Source organism: Trachymyrmex septentrionalis, unplaced genomic scaffold (assembly GCF_001594115.1).
Source record: "Trachymyrmex septentrionalis isolate Tsep2-gDNA-1 unplaced genomic scaffold, Tsep1.0 scaffold37, whole genome shotgun sequence".
Taxonomy (NCBI): Eukaryota; Metazoa; Arthropoda; class Insecta; order Hymenoptera; family Formicidae; genus Trachymyrmex; species Trachymyrmex septentrionalis.
In genome coordinates this window covers 5,730,471-5,736,470 of record NW_017305536.1, presented here as the reverse complement: position 1 = coordinate 5,736,470, position 6,000 = coordinate 5,730,471, and positions in this window count along the sequence as shown.

Sequence of the window (6,000 nt, the reverse complement as noted above, 5' to 3'; positions counted from 1 at the left end):
AATAATTATTTTTACTCTCTCTCTCTCTCTCTCTCTCTCTCTCTCTCTCTCTCTCTCTCTCTCTCTAACATATCTTTAACACATATAAATTCTTCTATTATTTTTCTACATTTCATAAACCAATTCACGTAGAGTTACAGAAAAAATGTTACTCTCCCCAGTTCGAGAGAAAACTATAACATATATAATATATATTAAAGTTATATTTATACACATTCTTTTTGAAATACAGAGATGTATGGTCAGATATTTGTTCAGTATGTTTATTCTGGATATACTGAGTGACTACTGAGCGGGTTTAGAGCTCAATGTACATACAAACCTAGCGAGTTGCATTAACTTTAGGAATAGAATCGGCTTCGCGGTTAGTAGTCAGAAACTGCGGAGGATTTGAGGAGGAGGAAGAGAACATTTAATCGTCCCGTTAAGGAAAGTGCAATAGTATGTAGGAGGTGTTTATTTCAGTAATCAAAGCTTATGCACGTGATGATGTAACAATGAAGCAATAAATCTTCTTTCCTCTAATAGTATCCTAAGATTGATGTGTTCATTCGAAACCGTTATTTAATTTATGTGACACTACGAGAGCAAGGAATCATTTTTTTATAATCGATACATCGTAAGATAATGTAACATTGAATAATAAAAAAATTAATAAGTTATAACAAAATAATAAAGATGTATAATAATAAAAATGTAAAATATTTCGATCATTTTTTACGATTCATTAAAAATTATATTGTTATTTTAATATTTGATATAATTTTATGCATCCAATTTTCTCCCTGTGTATGTACGATATCCATTTTACTGTTCGGATATTCCATATCATTGCAATATCACGTAACAAGCCAAAAATAAAAGCATCTGTAGCTTCTGTTACAGTATAACAAAGATATAAATGGTAATTTTGCATTAATGAGTTAAATCCCTCGGAAGAGGGATATAGTTTGAAGTGAAACGTAATGATCATGCTTGCAATAAATATGTACTTACGCATACATACAGCAGACAAAAGCACACGTTCGTGTACGTATCCATATTGTGCGATAAAAAGCGTATCACTCGCGTTGAGCGATTCATGCGCGTCGTGCTATTATCAGTATGAATGAGTCTCGCAACACGAGTGTGACGCATTCATTACTATTAGTGTGCGTTATCTACGTGTGAATGCACTTGCTGCCGATCGTCCATTTGTCTCAAAGAGAGAGAGAGAGAGAGGGGGGGGGGGAGAACGACAGAAGCGAGGAGCGGTCTGTAACGAGCATATCCGGTTCCAAACTGAGTTCAAAGACATTCTTCCAATCCGATGCGAAGAATTAAACGTCATCTCTCGTTCTTGCGTTCTCAATACCTCAGTTTGGCTTCAGCATTCTGTCGATGACCGATGCACTTGTGCCCGATCTGTGTCAGGGGATGATAACATCCTTATGTCGTATTTATATGTTTTACTTCATAAGGCTATTCTTTTTAGCTAAAGTTCTTACACGGTTCATCTTTCTTCCTTTTCTCTTCACGTTGGAGAGAAAAAGAGAAAAGATGAACCGTGCAAGAAGTTCAGCTAAAAAGAATAAAATAAATAAGCCTATTATATCACTGAATTATTTAAGACCGGCATCTATAGTTGATTCTTATATTTAAGATTGTTTGAAGTATAATCTTAAGATATCAATAAATCAATCATAGAATCATTAGCATTTTGACATTATTTAGAACGGTCTTAAAATAAAATAAGAACTTAGTGCATTGAAAAAAAGTTTACTAAAAAATGTATTAAATCTTAATAATTTTTTGTAATAATATTAAGTAAATATTTATTCAATAAAATAATGATAGTTAAATCGAATTAATAATTTTTATATTAAATAAATATATGTTTAAACAAAATTAGAATAAATGTTTACTTAAAACTATTTAAACAATAATATTAATTAAAATCTAGTATTTTTTAAGTATACAAATACCGGCCCATATTTATTTAAAAATTAATTTAATGAAAAAAATTCAGCACACGTATATTTATTTATAAATTACGTCATTTAGTATTCTGAACAATTAACCTTCTTTTATTGTGTTAAATAATTAAAATGATTTAACATTTTTGTTAAAACACAGCAATAAAACGAATTTGCCGCTCGGAAAGAGAAACAGCATGAAAAATTAAAAAAACGCGCGTGTCGAAGCACTATAAATTCCATTTTCACACGTAATAATAATGTGCGAACGTAAATTAGCTACGTGAAAAAAGAGCAAAATAACGTTTAGCTTTGCAGTGTCTCGAGCGGCTCATGACATTTGTTTGTTCGTGTGGTTTGTTTGTCGAAAAAAGCGAGTCTCTTCTGGCAGATCTCGTACGGTCGTACGTCGTGGGGATAGGAGAAAAAATAACAGAGAGAGTAAGGCGAGAACAAAAGAATGGAGAAACCTGGCTTCGGGGGCCGCATGTGCAACCCAGAGCGAAGGGACCTACGCGGAGAATGTTAAGACGAGCAAAAAGGTTGCGAAGTACTTCTTGGAGCCGTCGTAAGAGACAACTCTGTCGGAAATCGAAACTTTTTATAGAAAGATTATGAAGCGTGTAGAAATATAATGCATATATGTACTTATGCATTATTACAAAATAATTATATTACAATATAATTTAAGTAATTTCTCTATTATTTTGATATGCAACTATTATAATAAACAATCATAATATTATTTTATATTCCCATAATAATTATTTTAGATCACTGTATTTATGTGAACACACAATACTTTGATGATTTTTAAATAAATTTTAATCCACAAGAATGTGTTTGTCGATTTATTTAAACTAGACTTCTGGATTATTAATTGTTATGTTTCTATACGGAAAAAAATTACGAAAACGTCTACTCCTTCACATGAGTAGAAACAGCGAGTCATTTGAAAAATTTGAGTGCGTAGGCCCCACGTAGCTGCGGTCGGGTTATCCACCCTGAAGGCAACTCTGTCAAAGACGTGAATAGCCCAACGGTTTAGACTTTACAAGAAGAAGGGAAGAGGCGAGAGAGGATTGTGAAAGAGGACCGCAACGTTTTCAGAGACCACTCGCCGGAAGGGATCGGTATATACTACCTAAAAGAATAGTTAGCAAAGACGCTCGGCGGTCGGATAAAATCGATATATCGTTGTCAGAGAAATTATGTCTAGAAGAAAGAAATATGTGAGGTAGTTCGGCTCTCTTGAGCAACCAAGAATCATATCCCAACAGTCTTGCCGGTATAAGCCTATAAGCAACATAGCTCTGATTTTTGAGTTCGATAAAAAATTGATGACTTTTTCAACGTGACATTACTTCAGTAGAATCTCTATGTTAGATTACGTGTTAAAATATAAAAAGGAACTTTATAAGAAATTTCATGTTAGATTGTGTATAAAATATGCAAACAAACTTCACAATAGAGCCAAACTATAAAGCCACTCTTTACGAACATTTATATTTTTATATCGTAAACAAAGATAGACGGTGAACGACTGATTGTCCTATCTTTAGAAAATAGCATTGGAAAAACTCAAGCTGAAGCAGTGCTCGAGCTTGATTTATTTTGTTGCCTGAGGCGCGTACTCGTATTATTTAATTTGAAAATAATGTCGTGCATAATGATGACGTGTGCGATATTAAAATCAACCATCGGCGATCGCCTGAGGGATACGAGACGTGCGCAGCATAATAGTTCGTAATACATACGAACGGTAGACACATAACGAATGGCAAATCTGAATTACGAGCGATACGAGATACGCGATTGGAAATATCGCGCGACAAGTACTCATCGGGATGATAAACGAACGGCGATTAAGTAGAGTCCAAGGCGAAGGTCTTCCCGCACGTTTAAAAAGTCTCAGCCTGACCAGCACACTATATCGACCAGATAATACGGGGTCATTAATCTTCCTAAAGGATTGGTGCTCACCTACATATCGCCAGATAATGTTGCTGCTCGACGGCGCTTAATCACGTACGCATACACGCGCGCACGTATGCTAAACGCGCACAGAGTACCGCCGATCCTCGATAAGATTGCTCTCGTGTGCGCTACGAGACGTGCGGTATACGTTTTATTACGGCGCTACCGCAGGAAACGACCGTGTCTTCCGGTCTCTACACGAGAAGTATTGTCGGTTGAACGAAGTAATTGACAAAACACCCGCGATTACGATTGAGTACCCTGAAAGCTGATTTCCGCGCGTGTAAGTGTCACCGTCCGCATGATTATTCCTTCTTAATATGTTGCCATTTGTCGCATCACGTTTTATTTTAAGAGAAACAACGAAGATCGATCAGAATAATATCAATATTTAAACAAAATAAAATAGAAAATTTTCATAAGCAAGCGTAAAATCAAATAAATATTTCTTTTTTTTTTTGCGTATAAAACGTTTTTATTTGCTGCACTAGATTTTATTTTGAGAGAAAAATAAAAATCAATTATATCAATATATCAATAGAATAAACTATAAAATCTTCATCGGAGTATTCAAATAAATTAGATTCTCTTACAATAATTTAACGCTATATTTAGATGTTTAACAATGAACGCATGTTAATGCACGTTAAATATTGATAAAGTAACATGTTGACAAAGTACTCGATTAAACTGCAATAACATGTCGCGTTTAAATAAATAATTTTCTTATTTTATCTTATTTTCAATGTTTTTAGAATAAATATTATAGAGAATATAACATAAAAATGAATTTTTGTTTTTTACAAACGTTCTATATATTTTATCATTATGATACTTAATAATTTCATTTTTCTTTATTTTCATTATTGAGACCATTATGCTTTCCTGTAATTAATATTATGAGAGTACTCCTAACAAAATTTTCAGAGATAATATTCCTTAATAATATTCCAATAGTGATCGTAATATACAATCGATTAATTGAACAAATTTCTATCAATTAAAAAGATATTTCTAATTTTTATATTGAAATTAATGATAAGAAAATTTTATATGTATTTTTGTATTTGTTCTCTCTCTTTTTCTATAGGTATATACTATTATTACTTTCAAAAACATTTAATGAAAATTACATTAAAAGAAAAATAAGTTATCACATGGTACTGTAACCCTTCATATTGGATTCAAATCCAAGCAGAGGATTTAAAGAAGAAAAGAAAGATAAGAGTGTTAATATTTTAAAATAACATTAAAAAATTTTTTAAATAATATAAATTTAAAAATAATAATTTTTTAAATAGCAATATTAAAATTGTTTATACTTGATTCTGCCGTTATATATTTTTCATTGTAACATAGTAACATTATACTATATATGTGTACATTTGCACCCAAATAAAATTGCATGTTTTACTTTTAATTAATTTATTTTGAGCTTTTCAAAATTAGAAGAAATTTGAGGCACCGGCCAGCATAAATAATCCAGATGATCCGTACCCAACCTTAGATGGATGAGATCAAAGATCTCGTTATCCGATTAATTGAAAGGTTAAAAGGTTTAAATAGCGTGTACAGTACCTCGCGCTCGGCTAACGAGTCAGTTCCCGAAGTACGTATTTGCTTTTCGCGATCGTAGGTCGATTACCATCCCTCGTTTTTACGTAATCGTGCCATGGCCGTTAAGCCCACGCGATCATTTTTGCATTCCATTGTCGTCTCACCGCGATTCTAACACGCTGCAATTCATTCGGGAATGTCAATCGATGAATTATGTATATGTGCGGCACCGATTTGCCATGAACATCTCGCAGTTCTTAGCGGAATATATTGCTTTTTGCAAATAGTGAGAACAAATCTGCAAAGGCATTTTGCGAAATAGAACTTTCTGAGATTATAGCTGTAATGTATGTACATATATTATTATAATGTATATTCCGTATATACATATTTTACGAGTATTATATTCTCTATTATTCTATTTATCTTTGATAAATTTTTAATTTCTTTATCAAGTTGTCATGGATCGTGAACCAAATTGTACGTAATGTCATATAATAAATTATGTTAC